This window comes from Lissotriton vulgaris, chromosome 9, assembly GCF_964263255.1.
Source record: "Lissotriton vulgaris chromosome 9, aLisVul1.2, whole genome shotgun sequence".
Lineage (NCBI taxonomy): Eukaryota > Metazoa > Chordata > Amphibia > Caudata > Salamandridae > Lissotriton > Lissotriton vulgaris.
In genome coordinates, this window is record NC_141697.1 from 1,096,960,645 (window position 1) to 1,096,977,882 (window position 17,238).

A 17,238-nucleotide genomic window follows, 5' to 3' on the forward strand; every position below is an offset into this window, starting at 1 on the left:
TTAACATTACCATTAAAATGAGTGTGTTTGTTTAACATGGGCATTGCCTGTTTCTGAGTCTGCTGAATAATAATTGTTTGTTTTTTGTGTGCAATTTGCCCCATACCGCTGCTCCACACTGTTAAACTTTAAGTGCAACTTTCCATCTCTGCAGTTCTTACAGTTGACAGCAGCTAGGAGATAAAGCTTTCCTTGCAGAAATGACCTGGTTAGATGTCCTCCAAAGGCGTTTATTATGTACTCAGTACCTGCTTGAGGAGAAAGTACTGTTTTTCAACTAAGTGTTGCTACATGCCCAATAAGGGGTTTCGAATGGGAGTTGTCCCACCAGCTCCGTAGGAATGCTATGAAACTTTGGTCTGGAAGCTCCGTTCAGTAATCGAGAAGGGACAGAGAACAATGGAAAGCCTTGGTGATGCTGCCTAAGAAAACAAGATAACTGAAGACCGTCTGAACTGCTGCAGATATGAAGGAAGGTCACAAATTATAGCATGTCAAGCAGGATGTTTTTCAAGAATCATTTATGAATTTCTGAAACAATTTTTGGGGAATATATTCCATTCCATTAATTATAGCAATAGTCATTATTGTGGAGTTGTCTATTCTGCCTGTGGATTCCTCACCTTTTGAATACCCCCTGCGCCAGCATCTCGCAGGAAATTCTTTCCTAGCTCTCCCACGTCGACGAGGGCGAGGTAGGCTTCGCTCGCGACACTGTATGACGTCATCGGAGCCATAAAAGGACCTCGTCGGCGTGCTGACGTCAGTTCCACCCCTCTTTTCTGCACCTTCGATGCTTAACGGTTTTTCTAGGGGCTCTCCATTTTCTTCGAAGAAAACTTTGCTTCACTTGTTGGTTTCTGATGGCTACTTCCAGGAAGACCGGATTTAAACCCTGCAGAGAGTGTGGCGGGCATATGTCTATCACGGACCCGTATGAAGATTGCCTTTGGTGCTTATCTTCGGAACATGACGTCGAAGAATGTCGAAGCTGCAGGAAAATGAATCCCAAGGCTATTAAGGAGCGTGAAGCTAAGCTGTTTATGGCCAAAGCCAAAAAGTAGAAGAGGGGTCGAAAGAGTGCGAAGTTTTCATCTTCCCATACTCTAAGTCGAAAAAACATAAGAAGTCTAAGAGGAGACATGGCTTTCGGCACCGTTCTTCAAAGGCCAGGGCGTCGAGGTCGCCGACTGCGGCTGAGGGGCCTCGAAGAAAGGACCTAGTTTCTCCATCTTCATCTCCTCGGGTGACACCGGTTCCATCTCCGGTTCCGGGGTCGCCGGCTTCGAAAGGCACTTTGATGCATGAAGATTCACCGGCTCCAGCAATGTCTCCGGCGCCTAGGGAGTCATATCCAGGCCGGGTGGCTTCATCTCTGCGGGCCACATCCCCGGCTCCACAGCCTCCGGTTCGACCTCAGGTGGTTCCTCTTCAGGAAGGTATGGATCCATATCCTGCTTTTCCTCCTCCTGGGTTAGATTCTTCGCATTTTCTTAATGCGATGTTTGGTATGTTTGCAAGGACCTCTGCTCCATCCGGTGCACCTTCGGGCCCCGTAGGTCCTTTGGCCTTTAACTTGGGTGTTCCTCAATTCTATCCTCAAGCACCCTTTATGCCATTCTTGCTGTCAACTCCGGCTTGGCATTTCCCGGCGCCGAGGTCCTCCACTCCGGCTCCTTGGACTCCTTCGGCTGTTAAGTCGGCGACGCCTCGAGTTCGATCAATGTCGAGGTTCGAAGCTGAGGCTTCTCCGTCGACGTCATTGATGTCTTCACCAGCGCCGCGTGTGGCGCCTCCGACACCGATTCCTAAACAACTCTCTAGGAGGGAGGCGCAGAGGCTCCATGAAGAGGAGGAATATGCACAAAATCAGGAGGAAGGAGAGATTGTTGATTCTATGTATGAGTTTGAGGACCTTCATGAGGCTAGTGGCTTGGATACTTCTCCTGAGTATAATCTCCCATCTGCAAATGCTGGGGTTGTACAAGACATTGCTCCTTATCATGTGGTCATAAGAAAGGCGGCTGATTTACTTGGTCTACAGCTTCCCTCAGCTGAGGTGAAATCTAATATTCTTACGGAGGTTCTTAATACGTCTTCTTTAACTTCTGAACCGTTGCTTCCCTTTACGGATGCTTTGACGGAACCAATCATGGAGGTGTGGTAGAAGCCTTTAGCTGCTCCTACGATTTCTCATTCCATCTCTAGAAGGTACAGGCCCGCTCCTGGGGATCCGGCTTTTTTATCTTCACATCCTACGCCGGAAAGTATGGTTGTCCATGCTTCTTGTTCGGAGAAATCTTCTGGTTCTTTCCCTACCTTTCTTGGTGATAGGGATTCTAAAAAATGGAGCAGGCTGCTAAGAAGGTGTTCTCTTCTGCAAGTATGGCTCTTAAATCCACTAATGCAACCTGTCTTCTTGGGAGGTATATCTATGCTTTGATGTACTGAGTCATGCAGCTAGCTCTGAAGTTGCCTGAGAAGGATCGGGCTAATTTCTTGGAAGTCCTTTCTGATTTGGAGGCTGCGGCACGTCAGGCGATTCAATCGGGCCTGGACACTGCTGACTCTGTGGCTCATGTGATGGGGTCTTCTGTGGCTGCAAGGAGACCGGCATGGCTTCAGTCGTCTGGTTTTTCATCTGATGTTCAGGCGACTTTGCTGGATTTGCCCTTTGATGGGTCAAAACTCTTTGGTTTAAAGGCGGACTCAGCCTTAGAGCGTTTTAAGGACAGCAGGGCTACTGCAAGGTCTCCGGGCCTCCAGGAGCAGTCCAGAGGATACGGCTACAAGCAGTATCGTGGATTTGGGAGATCTGCTTCCTTTCGTGGCCACCAGCAATCTCAACAGAGCCAGCAACAGCAGAATCCCTTGTACAAGTCGTACAAAGGGAAGAACAAAAGAGGCCTTAGGGGAGCAGCTTGACAACAATCCTCCTCCTCTTCCTCTACTTCCCCTCCCGCCACCGTTGGTACATCAGGAAAGCAGTTCTAGATCCCCCATCTTAGAACATGTTGGCCCGGTTTGAGGTCGGGTGTCCCACTTTCTACAAGAATGGAGACTGATCACTTCCGATCATTGGGTCTTGAATCTTGTAGAGAATAGATACGCCTTCCCTTTTTGGAGTTTCCTCCTCCTAACCCTCCTTGCCAGGGTTGGTTCTCAGAGGACCACTTACTGCTTTTACAGCAGGAGGTTCTTACCTTGCTACTGAAAGGTGCAATAGAGGTGGTTCTGGAGCAAGGAATGGGGTCAGGGTTGCTACTCCAGGTATTTCCTGATCCCCAAAAAGGACGCTTAAAACCAATCTTGGACCTCAGGATTTTGAACATTTACCTCAGACAGGAGAAGTTCAAAATGTTGACCTTGGCTCAGGTTCTTCTTGCGCTGCAACAGCAAGACTGGATGGTGTCCTTCGATCTGCAGGACTCATATTTTCATCTTCCCATCCTGAGGTCGCATCGGAAGTATCTCCGGTTCACGGTAGGGTCGTAACATTATCAGTTTGCGGTTCTTCTGTTCGGTCTTACTTCCGCACCTCGAGTCTTTACAAAGGTGATGGCGGTGGTAGCGGATCATCTCAGAAGGACAGGGGTTCCTGTTTTCCCCTACCTGGACGAACGGCTGTTGAAAGCAGAGTCTCCAGAGTTGGTTTCGAGCCACTTGCAGGTAACAGCTCATCTGTTGTTCAAATTGGGTTTCTCAATAAATGTACCCAAATCTCACCTGGTGCCTTCTCAGCGCAGCCTGTTCATAGGGGAAATACTGGACACTTCTGTGTGTCGAGCTTACACTCCTCCGCAGAGGATTCTCAACATTCAGGAAATGTTTCCTTTATTTCACGATGGAGTGGTTATTCCAGTCCTGAAGGTTCTTCGCCTGCATGGTCTGTTTGCTTCCTGCATTCTGTTGATCAACCATGCACGCTGGCACATGAGGGCACTCCAGTGGTGCCTCCGCAGGCAGTGGTATCAGCACAACGGAGATCTTGGGGAGAAGATCAGAATCTCCAGAGAAGCTGCAGCGGAGCTGACTTGGTGGAGTGTGCAGGGCAACCTGTCCCAAGGAAAACCCGCTCAGCCTCCTCCGCCTTTGGCCACAGTGATCACGGATGCCTCCACTCTAGGGTGGGATGCTCATCTGGAGGCTCTGGAGGTCAAAGGTGTTTGGTCTCCAGAGGAAAGGTTGCTTCATATCAACCTGTTGGTATTGCGGGCCATAAGTTTGGCACTAAAGGCTTTCCTTCCTTCCCTTGGCGGTCAGTCTGTTCAGGTCCTGACGGACAACACTACAGCGTTGTGGTACATCAACAAACAGGAGGTGTTGGGTCATTGTCTCTCTTGTGAGGCTCTGCGACTCTGGTCAGGACCATCGGATTTGTGTGTTTGCAAATCATCTGGCCGGTGTGCCGAATGTTCATGCGGACAGTCTCAGTCAGTGTTACTCGGCCGATCACGAGTGGCAGCTTCATCTGGAGGTGGTCCATCGCATCTTTCAGATGTGTGGGCTCCTCGGTTGGACCCGTTTACCACTCAGGAGAATGCGCACTGCCCGTTGTTCTGCAGTCTCCAGTATCTGATGCAGGGAGCGTTGGGGGACGCGTTTCAGATAGATTGGAGCTCAAAACTCCTTTACGCGTTTCCTCCCATACCCTTGATTCCTCGGGTTCTGAGGAAGATTCGCCAAGACCGGACCCAAGTTATATTAATCGAACCCGATTTGCCAAGAAGGGTGTGGTATACAGATCTACTTCACCTCTCATCGTACCCGCCGCTCTGTCTCCCTCTCAGGGCAGACCTCCTCTCGCAGGGGCAGGTTCTACACCACCACCTTCAGAGCTTGCACCTTCATGCCTGGTGAATTAACGGGGCAACCTGAGTTCTTTCGCTCTCCCTCCGGATATAGTGGATGTTATTTTATCGTCCAGGCAACACTCCACTAAGTCTGTTTACTCTTCCAGATGGTCCAGGTTTGTTAAGTGGTGCTGAGAGAGAGACATTGACCCTTTGAAGGACCGTTTGTGTAATATTCTGGAGTTTTCACTTTCTTTGGCACAGCAAGGTTGTGCTGTAGCCACTGTCAAGGGCTATTTGTCGGCTTTTTCTGCCTTTCTATGTTTGCCGGACCAGCCGTCTTTATTTAAGCCCCCCACTGTCATGAGGTTCATTAAGGGCCTTACAAATAAGTTCCCGCATACACCTTTTATTATGCCTCAGTGGGATTTGAATCTCATTCTTACCTTTTTAACGGGTTCTCCATTTGAGCCTCTTCATACTTGCCCGTTGAGGCTTCTTTCTTTTAAAATGGTTTTCTTGATTGCCATTACCTCGGCTAGGAGGGTAAATGAACTTCAGGCTCTTAGTTCGAAACCTCCTTTCTTGACCATTAATGCGGATAAGTTGGTTCTAAGGACAAGGACTGCTTTCCTTCCCAAGGTGGTTACTCCTTTTCATGTGGGACAGGCCATTACTTTACCAAGATACAGTGTGTGTCAAGCAATTCCTACTAGACCAAGATCCAGTGCGTGTTTTCACTCGGACCTCCGGACTGCAGCAACAGAGTAGCAGCAGAGCAGGAGTAGGAGCAGGAGTGGAGGACGTGTAAAACACTCCAATACTGCTAGCGGCTCCGGCTATCAGCTAGGGCCCCTACTAATCACCCCAGCACCTCTGCAGACTATACCTGACAATCATCCCAGGCATAGAGCAGAGCAGGAAGAGCCGTGCACCGCGGCCGAAAATCGCCGACAAACACCAGCCTGGGAGCCTGGGAACCAAGGTTGCGTGGAAGGAGGGGGCTTTGTCTCCCTTGCTCCCTGTCTCCCTTGCTGGTTCCCCCGCTGATCTGACTTTTGCTGCCTCTCCCGCCGAACCAGGGGTCCTGCTGCCAGAGCACAGAGAGTGGTGTTCTGGCCACAAGTCGGACGAGATGGCTGAGGGGTTGAGGTGCCACTTCCGGGTGCTGCCTCTCCCCAATTAGCCATCTGTTTGCCTTGCTTCGTGGGAGCCCAGCCACCTCTGCACATCCGAGCTGCGGCAGTAGGAGGCGGGCAGCGGTAGTGCAGTGTGGCCCCAGTGTTCCCAGGCATTATTTAACGGGACTCCGCTGGTAGCTGCCCCTCCACATAGACGACAGCACATTGTAGGGCACTCTGTGCACGGCGAAAGACGTCACAACCAACCAACAACCCAAGAGAGCGCCATCTGCAAGGAGCATCGAGGAGCAGACACAGACTATTCAGTGGAGCACAGAAGGGAGCACAGGTGAGCCTGTTCCAGAGCTCCATTTCTTTTACAGGAAAGGCAAAGCAGCACACTCAAACAAGGGGAAAGCACTCCCAAAAGGGATAATGGAGGCATGCCTATGACTACCCGGTATGCCACACGCATCGTTGCGCTCCCTACTAGTTCCCACATGCTCCTACAAGATCCTAGTACTTAGCACTAAGGCCCCTGGCACCTCAATCCTCAGCTAGCCAGCTAGGGGCAATTTTGCATCCATAGGGATCAGTGGATAGACACTTCGCCGGAATACCCAGCAGCAACAAAATAGTGTGTACATTTTCACTCGTGGCACCTAGCTGCAGAGCCAAACAACAGCCAACACCGATTTCGCCCCAGCCGACTCAACCCGATTCAGCAGCACTGTCAAGTTCAACCTTAAGCACAATTATTAGGTATTTCCAGCGTCCAGAACAACAGGTGGTCATCTACGGACGACATAAGTCGAGGGGACTGTTAAAAACTACTCAATTAAATCGGGCAAACCCTGCACACAAAACTAAGGAACATACCGCCCCTAAAACACCAGATTCACATCACCCCAGTCTTTTCAGCGTACAAAATTCTCATACACCCGTAGAGCCATCAACGTTACTAATGACTCGGACCACGCAACTGCACCAAGAGGAGCTGCGGACGTTGCAGTGATAAGGGCGCAAATCCACTGGTCAAAAGATCATGATCACAGCTCGGCTAGTAAGAGCATAGTACCAGCGCCATCCCCCACGAGCAGCCGACAGCAACCAATTGCTCAACACTTCAATTCACCAGTGGTAGGGGAGCTTACATCTTCGTTTCTTCAAAATGTAGGAGATAACATCGAGAGAACACTAGAACTGACCCCAAATTTGCTGGGGTGGGGGCAAAATCAACAAATAGGATCTCCCCGGGCTACCAATGCAAAAGTAGATCACTGCACGTTTTATGACCGCTTAGAAGCAGACTTCCGGCCAACACTGAGGCCAGAATTAAACAGTGACACTAACAAAGCTCTACTATGGCAGTCAACCAAAATGGAAGTCCAAATCGATCTTCTGCAATCGATCGCTGGCCGCCTAGTTGACATAAGCTCTAGAGTGGAAGAGTTGGAAAAGAGGATCGACCAGCACTTGCTATCTAACCGAGGTGAATGCTCCTGTTCCTACTCAACTCTGATGGATAAATGGGCGCTACTTCCTGAGATCCTGGCCGACATAGTAAAGAATGTTCAAGGAAACAAAGAATCACGGCTGCCAAGCAACTCAGATGATAGGACCCCAAGAAGCGGCTACCCTTTAGGAGTGAGACAAATGGAATCAATCGTTCTCAGCTTAAGGTTACCTGTAGGATTGGAGCAAAAAGAAGCACAAAGGAGTGAGGCCTCTGCGTTCAATGCCAAAATGGTACAAGGAATACAAAGCCCAAAAAGCAGGGCAACAGAGAGCAATGAAGTTCCTGATGACGGGGAATCAGACTTAAAAGAACTCACTCCCTGCAAAATCGCTGTCCCTGAACGCCTGCTGTCAAAAAGAGAAAAAAGAAGATTAAGAAACAACAGAAAAAAACAAGCTAAGAGAAAGACAATTGCAGCTAAGGAAGATTGACGGCAGACCGCCACAAGGGGACCCCAAAGTGAGCCTGCTTTATCCAATTTTCACAAAAAAGAACTGGGGTATAATGGCTTTTGACACGATTTCGCCTCCAGCAGAACAGCAAAAACAGCTAATCGCCACAAGTAATCCATCTCCGACAGGTCAAAAAACCGCAGTTAAGAACAGGACACTCCCCACGGAGCCAAAAGTCAGAGGATACAAGCCATGCACCAGCTGAAATATTGATACTGCAATCGTGGTCAAAATCACTGCCGGATAATAAAAAACCACTACACTATATGTCAGAGGACATAAGTCATGCACCAGCTGAGAAAATTATACAGCAATCGTGGTCAATATCACTGCCACAGCTGGACGATATAAAACCACTACAGCAAAGCCCCGGGCACCAGCCCAGCACCAGCTGCAGCAAAGGCCAGAGCTCTAAATCCAAAGTAGGACCTGCCACAAACAAACAAGGTAGCCCAAACATCGGATTAATCCAGGTGGCACAAAATTTAGGGAGGAACAAAACCAGTCATTCATGAGGAACAGTCACTACCATCCATGAGATAGTCCTCACCCCGAGATTCTGTTGCACGGGTCAGCACGACATTTTGAACAGGTGCAATATTCTTCGCCTTTTTAAGAACCCTGACGTGCCAGACAAGCTACAAATAGGGGACATAAAGTGGGTGAGATTCTTGAGCCGGAAGGGCGAAACACACAGCAATTCAACAATATTAGGCTTGAAGAAAAGGGAATCTGCACACGCCATTTTGAAGAACTCCATACAACTTGCAGAGTGTGGCATCGATGCTCAGAATCTTACCAACCCAAAATACCCATACATTCTTGCTCCAGATAAGGGGGACATGGGCCCCTGGTTAGTCCTGCAGGGGACAAATAGATCAGGACTCCTCAAGAATACAGGGAAGAGACATAAGGACTACACAGGACTCAAGATCGCATGTCAAAATAACCAAAGGGTTATTAGTGCCATCCCTTTCCTCTTGGATCAATCTGGAAACTGGGGAAGAACACAGAATCGCTCCTAACAGCAGCAAGTCCAGGCCCGGCAGGAGTGAAACAAAGGGAGTACCTCTTCCTAAGAAGAACTTAACACTAATGTCATGGAACATCACAGGGAGCAGCAAGATCGCAGAGAATAACAACCTGAGGCGATTCCTGGAAACAGGGGACATATTCTGCCTCCAAGAGACCTGGGCATTATCTAGCATGCCATTGGCAGGGTTCTATGAATATCATGTGCCAGCAATAAAGAAGAACCTCTTTGCTCGCCCCTCCAGTGGTCTATCAGTTTATATAAAACACGCAAGCCCCCTCGTAGGGACTAGAATAAACTTAAATATACCTGGGCTGCAAGCCCTGCATATAGAAGGTCTGAAACACACACTACAGCCAAGACGCCTCCTAATAATAAACTGCTACATTAAGCCAGCTCAAACTTATTCGACAATCATAAGCTATCTTCAACGTATGCTGTGAAAGCAAGATACTCGAATGGCGGGCTACTACAGCCGACCTTCCAGGACATCTCGAGGATCGACTATATCATGGTCAGCGAAGTAATGGCGGCCAGTCTGGAAGATTTTACAGTCCAGATCAGGTCGGAAAGCGATCACAGGCCACTAATAGCAGTGTTCAAGCTAGAAGTTCCAGTGGCCCTTAAGTTCCAAGCCATCAGATAGTCCAGAGGGGACGAAAATTACAGCCTAAAAAAAGTCCGATGGACAGACGAGACGGAGCAAAACTTCAAAACTGGCTGGACCTAAAGCAGGAGGAGATCATAGCAATCCCGTCTTCACCGATAAAAATATGGAAGACCATAGTTGATGAGATACAAACAAGCTTGGGCCATACCCAGCCACAATGCTCCAGGCCCAAAAAGAAAATAACAGCTGGAATCATCCGTCCAACTAAGGACATACGCAAGTCCAAAAGCCTCTTGCGTAAGGAACTAGTAAAAAAGAAAAGTGGGGCAGACAAACAGATGGGACATCGATTGCATCATTGAGGGCAGCCCTAAGAAAGAAATGGTGGGAACACAAAAATGCTCACATGGAGAGGGAATGGATCAACGTTTTCTCCCTGCTCAAACAGAAGAATTCGGCAGAATTATGGAGACACATAAACCTGATAAGCAGCAGAGGTGCTCTGAAGAACCGGGTTTTAGAACGCAGCGGCGCCATGGGCACGCCCAATGTCTTCGGGTTCACCTGTCTTGGAATACAGAGACCCGGGATACTTCTCGGTGACGTCGAAGATCAAATTTATTGGCTGCAACCAGGAACAGAGGTTCACGAAGCACGACACGGGTGGTTCGCTAGAGACTGCACAATTTCGTATTGCGAGACATCGTCTTTTATGCCAAAAATCACATTCCTGACTAGCACCAATTATTTACAAACTATCCAATCACAAGTGACATTGCAAAAGGTATCACATAACGACAAGCCAACTTTTCAGTTGTCCAGCCCACCATCAATTACACGGGAAGGCCCAACATTCTTACTCGGACAGGCCGGACAAACCCATAATAAAAGTCCTCAACCCAAACCATAAATAGGCCATAAAAGAAGAGAAACAGATGAGACGCAAGATTTATGGGTGTGTGCATGTACCATAAACTCAGCAATGTCCTGCTCTTTGATCCCTATCTTGACCAGCTGCCGAACAAGGAACTGGCTCAACAAGTTTAGCTTCGGGGAATGCAGTCAGTTTGCTCAGGTCACACAGAAGTCAGCTAAAGGTGTACGTGTCCCAAGGACTCGCTCGGCCGTAGTCATCGGCCTATGTGAGGGCAACCACAAAATGGCTGCCGTACACAAAATGGAACCCAAAGGTTCGGAACGAAATCCCTGAATACACAGTGAAGCCATCAATTGAACATGACGAAAACACTCGTACATACCGCACTCGTCATTTGCGGTCCGCTGTTACCAAAATCGTCACGATACGACGACCTTTATAAAACGGGTTCAGAATCACAGAACCTCAGGCCCTCCTTTTGCCCTTACATAGGCAAAAACCTAAACTCACGTCAGTCTGAATCCAGGTCTATATTCATCAGATCATCAAGATGCTGCTGTAGCATCATCCTAGTACTTAGTATCTCTCTCTGGACAGGTCTCCTCGCACACGAAGTAGCACAAAGGCCACATATAGCAGGAGCACACTGTACACAAAGACAGAACAGGAAAAGGATAGCTAAAACCATCCCAATGATCATCAGAATCTTCCATCCCCAGGTGGATAACAATCCCCCAAACCATCCCATTAACGACCAATCTCCTTCGTCCACATGTATAGACTCGGAGATCTTGTGCAACTTGGAAATGGCTTGGTACACTGTCGGAGCGTTGTCTAGAATGAAAACGCAGCAGCTCGAATCAATTTACATACCCCTCCTCTATCTGCAAGTATGACATCTAACGCAACTCTGTTCTGAAGAGTCATAAGACGATCCGACTGGAGCTCAGCAGTCAAGTTACTAAGGGCACCGGCAGTCTCAACTACGGTGGAGTCAAGATTAAACATGCATCGCTAAAAGGCAGAAAACGAGGCACAGTGTCAGTTTCTGAATCAGGAATACCCTCCTGGACACACCGGTCGTACGGCAGAGGCAAAGGAGCTCTTCTACAATGTACGCCGTGGATCCAGTTCTTTTTACCGTGCACTCGCACTGCAGATCGCGTTGATAATAACACCAAGTAAGGTCCGGTCCAGCGGGGCTGATCATTCTTTGTCCGGTGAAAATTCTTGACCAGGACCCAGGAACCAGGATCGATGGCGTGTCCTGAATCTTCAGAAGCCTGAGGCAATGTATCATGAACCTGTTGGTGTAAGACACGCAATTTAGCCGTCAAATCATACAGATAGTCAAGCAATACAGGGTGTTAAATTTCACTGAATTTAGTCGGCCTCGGCACTCCCCATATATTTGCCGGGTGACCAAAAACTATCTCATAAGGACTAAGTCCTACTCGAGAATGTACTGTCATCCTAGTTGACAAAAGTGCTAATGGCAAAGCATCGGGCCATTGGAGACCAGAGCTCGCCTGAATCTTGGCCAATTTTAATTTGAGGGTGCCATTATAGCACTCAACTAAACCAGCTGATTGGGGATGATTTGCAGCATGAAACTTCTGTCGAATACCCAAACCATCACATACTCTCTTCATCACTTGACCCACAAATTCACTCCCATTGTCACTACAGACCATTCTCGGCAAACCATACCTAGGGAAAAATTCCTTAACAAGGGCTTTAGCTGTGGACAAAGCAGTATTATCTTTAAGGGGATATGCTTCTACCCATCTCGAAAAGGCGCAAACAACCACGAGTACGTATTTCAGGTTGTTGCATCTCTCCATATGAATGAAGTCTAATTGCAAAACCTCGAACGGATACGTCGGAGGTGCAAAATGACCAGCTAGAGTTGGGGTTCCCATACCAGGATTGTACATCAGACAAACCATACAATTCTTGACCACATTATCTGCACACTTAGGAATTCCAGCATTTTGCCATACTGGAGCCAACAACTTACAAATCCCTTTCGCACTGATATGAGCCATTCCATGCGCCATCATAACCACTGCAAGCACGTACGCATCAGGTAACAACCATCGTTGATGCTCTGACAACTCAACCCAACAACCATTCGAATCCAATTTACCCGTACACTCTCTCCATACGCTCAACTCTTTCTCTGTAGCTTCAGCTTGAATTGACTTCACACTTTCTATCGTATCTTCACACATACTTCTATCTGGAACCCATCTCGCCGGACCTGCAACATACATTCGACTCATCACATCCCTCGCCACATCTTTCGCAACTTCATCCGCAAACGCATTACCACGACCAACGTCATCGGTAACCTTCTTATGTGCACTGCATTTCACAATCGCAACTTGCAACCGCAAGGTAAGTGACTCAAGAAGTTCATTCACCAACTGACCATGCTGAATCTTGGTTCCTTGAGACGTGAGGAACCCACGTTCCTTCCACAAGCGACCAAAACTATGAGCCACACCAAACGCATACAGGCTGTCAGTATATACAGTCACTCGTTTCCCTTTCGACAACACACGCTCTTGTCAATGCAATCAACTCTGCTGCTTGAGCTGAATTATGTGGGATACGTGCAGCTTCAACAATCGTATGCAAAGTCGTAACAGCATATGCCGCAGTCGTATCACCATTCGGAAGCTTGAAGCACGAACCATCTACCCATAAGGTACCATCACACTTTGGAAGAGGAGTGTCCCTAAGGTCTATTCTCCCTTTCGTTTCCTCCTCTGTCCTAAGAAAGCAATCATGTTGTTCAGAAACATCTGTCTCTACTGAAATCGGCAACAACGTAGCTGGATTCAACGTATTGCATCTCTTTATGTGCACATGACTCGCTAAGAATGTCAACTCATAACCTGACAATCTAGCACTAGTTAAGTGCTGTGTCTTGGTCCTATTCAACAGGGTATCCACTGCATGTGGAACCATCACAATCAACGTATTATCCATCACCAAACCAGCAGACTGTTGGATAGAAACAGCCGCTGCCGCTGTAGCTCTCAAACAACTCAGCAAAGCTCTAGCTACCGGATCCAAAGTCGACGAGAAATACGCACATGGACGTTGCTTATCGCCGAACTGCTGTGTCAAAACTGACAATGCACATCCCTCTCTCTCGTGGACATAGAGTGTAAAAGGCTACTGTAGTCGGGGGTACCCAACACAGGAGCCAAACACAACGCATCGCGCAATTCAGAAAAACTCTTCTGGCATTCGTCAGTCCAAGGAATAGGATTCGGAGTATCCTTAACAGTAAGCGCTAACAAAAGTTTCGCAAGAAGCGAGAAATTTGGAATCCACTGTCTACAATACGACGTAATACCCAAGAAAGCACGCACTTCTCTCTGTGTAGTTGGCACACTCATTCTCGCAATCGCTTGAATTCTCTCTGGGGTCAATCTTCTTCCCTCCTTCGATAAGAGATGACCTAAGTATGTCACTTCTTGTCGACAATACTGCAACTTCGAAAGAGACACTTTATGATGGAAGTCAGACAAATGACGCAACAACGACAAAGTAGCTTCTTTACAAATCTCCTCAGTATCAGCAGCAACTAACAAATCGTCGACATACTGAATAAGAGCAGCACCATCAGGTAAGACAATCGTATCAAGCTGTATTTTCAAAGCCTGACTATAGATGGATGGACTCTCACAATAGCCTTGAGGAGCGTGCTTGAACCGGAAACTTCGGCCTCCTAAAGAGAAGCCAAAAATATCTCTACTCTCCTCGGCAATCGGGATGCTGAAGAAAGCATTCTTCAAATCAATCACCGAAAACCAGGTAGCAGAAGCAGGAATCATGATCAGTAAAGTAGTGATATCTGGCACAACAGGGAATTGCGGAACTACAATCTTATTGACCTCGCGGAGATCGATCACGAACCTATATACAGGCGGTTGCGAAGAATCAGTCCATTTCAAAACAGGCAAAACCGGACTATTGCACACATTACCTCTCGTTTCTTCAATCACACCCTTCTCAATCAGATCATAGATAATCGCTAGCAACGCTCTTTCACCATCACTAGAAAACCTATATTGGGGAATACGTGGCAGTCTAGCATTCTCTTTCAACGTCACAACATATGGCGGGATCTCCAAAAGACCCACGTCATTAGGACCAGTAGCCCAAAGAGTATCAGGGAGAGAACACAATTCCAACGGAAGTCGATCTTTAGACAAATACATCGGAGAGATCACTCTCTTACCCAATGTAAGTTGTACTCCTGAAGGAGAACAATGTAGTGTTGCATACAATCTTTTCAACAGATCCAATCCCAGCAAATTCTCACCACAACCTGTCGTCAGAATAAGGGGTGCTTCGAATTCACATGGTCCAACAGAAAGAGACGAAGGACTAGAAATCGGATTACAAACTGGGGCGCCAGAAAAACCTACTGAAACATTCGTCAAGCCAGACAAAGGTGCGCCAGGGAGTTTAGAGTGCATAATAGAACTCTTCGCAGCACCAGTATCCAACAGAAAAGGCTCTGACACACCTGATGTAATCACTTCAACATAAGGTCCACTCTGATCTACTGGAACTGAAACAACTCCCTCTTTCTGTCTATGGCTGTCCTAGCAAACATTACCGTCCATATTCTCATCTTCGACATAGTCGTCCACATAGTACTGAGACGTCCTACCAGACGCACCATTCTGCTGATCAAAACAATTCATCGAATTCTGTGGAGGAAAGGAACGCGCATTCTGGGGGAACACACCACGTCCCCTACCTTTAGGAGCTTGCTGAACACCTCGACCTCTCACACCAGAAGCACCATTCGCGCGCTGTAACAGAACCGGGCAACTATTCTTAAAATGACCCTCTTCTTTACAATATGCACACTGATTAGGGCCTACAGGAAAACGCGGTTGAGAAGACTCAAACCTTTGCGAGTTTCTCTGAAACTGCTGAGGTTGCTGATAATCACGTTGATTATTACGAGGCGGATACGCTTGCTGCAAAAGAACCTTCGTCTTCAAATCTTTAGTCTTCTTGTCTGCTCTATCTTTCTCATCCTTATCCCTATTCTCATAGTACTGTGCAGTAGCCAATATCTGTGCCGACGAAGAAACAGCCCAAGAACTCTCTGAATCCTTCAACTTAGTACACAACTCTGGAAGCAAATTATGCACAAACTTATCAACAAACAACCGTTGGCCACCTTCCGTACTCATGTCTTGACCACTATGGTCAATAAACGTCTCTTCAAACCTAGTGAAGAAATCAGACACACTTTCGTCTTTCTTCTGCTTACATGCAGACAATTTGTCCCAGTTGACTCGCGTAGCAGGCATTAAAGTCTTCATGTAAGCAATGATCCTACCAGGAAGTTCTGCAACTGAAGGCTCAGGTTTAGCACCACCATCTTGTCGACCATCCGCGGCACCAATATTATTCCATGTATCACCTAACTCTTGCGCATGATCCGTATGACGAATCAATCCCCATAAAGGCTGTGGAACCACATTTCCAAACAGCATGTCTATATCAGCTAGATTCATAACACATAAGTCTGCAGTCAGTGATAATTCCTTATAGAACCCTGCAGGATTTTTACGGCGGTCAGGTAAAGTATGTTTAAGAGCCAAAACTTCAGCTCGCTTCCACGGAACATGTACCCAAACACGGTGAAAATGAGCCGGCGCAGCTAGAATACCATTAACGGCATCGGCCTGAACTGCATCTTTCCACACCGGAGGAACTTCTCTCATTGGATATTGTCGCACTTTTCTCCTAACAGAAGGATCAGGCTCAAACAACGCGTGAGATGGAGACCCGCTCCTAAACGAAAGCAGTGTCGCAACTGTTCTTTCAACGTCGAGACCCACAATCGTACCTTTCGCAAACTTGGACTGTACACGGAACAACTCAGACGGAGTTTGTCCCAAATCACCATCTTCCCATTCTTCACGAAGAAAAGTACACTTCATGTCAAAAACATACCTCTGCTTCGGTGCTTCCCATTGACAGAAGACATCCATAACAGACTCTAAATCATATCTTAAAGAATTAGTAACCCATTTACTCGCTAAATGATCCAATACTGCCCGCTCTTCGGGACCAGGCATTTGGCTACGCAACTGTTTACGCGCTGAAACAGGGGTCATACTCAATGACCCAAAGAAAGGAGACAAGAGACCAGTAACAGAATCGGTCATTCTCTGTCGAACAGAAGGAGAAGTTGCCATAAAGACAGGAGGCAAGGGAGGTTGAGACAAAGTATACGTAGAAGTAGTAGCAGAAGGAGTATCAGAGGAAGCAGGAAATACAGGAGACAAAGTCGTAGGAATTGGAGACGGAGCAGGTAGCAAAGTCGGCGGCCCTTGAGAAGGCTGCATCAGAGGAATAGGAACCAACTGAAGAGGAGCTGGTGGCTGTACAATAACAGGATTCAGAAAAGGGGGTGGTGATGAACAGAGTGTCTGAATTAAGCAGACCACTCTTACCCAGTCCAAAGATCAGGGCTTGATCCATCACCGTTATTTATCTCACTGCACCATCCCAGTTCAGAACCTGGCTATATGCAAATCAGTCTGTCCCTGGCCCAGTGCATCATGGGAACAGGGCAGACTAAACTACCAAGCCAATTCTTCACCAGAAAGGAGACAAGCTACCGGGCTAATTCAGAGACTCTGTCCCTCACCACCCCTTGTTGTAAATATTTTTGTCCACCCTAAGCATGGAAGGGTATTCTCAGATGTGAGACCCTTGCTCATTGCACCATCAGGATTCAAGCAAACCGGGCCGAAGACGGCTGTAATGCCAGAAACCGGTCC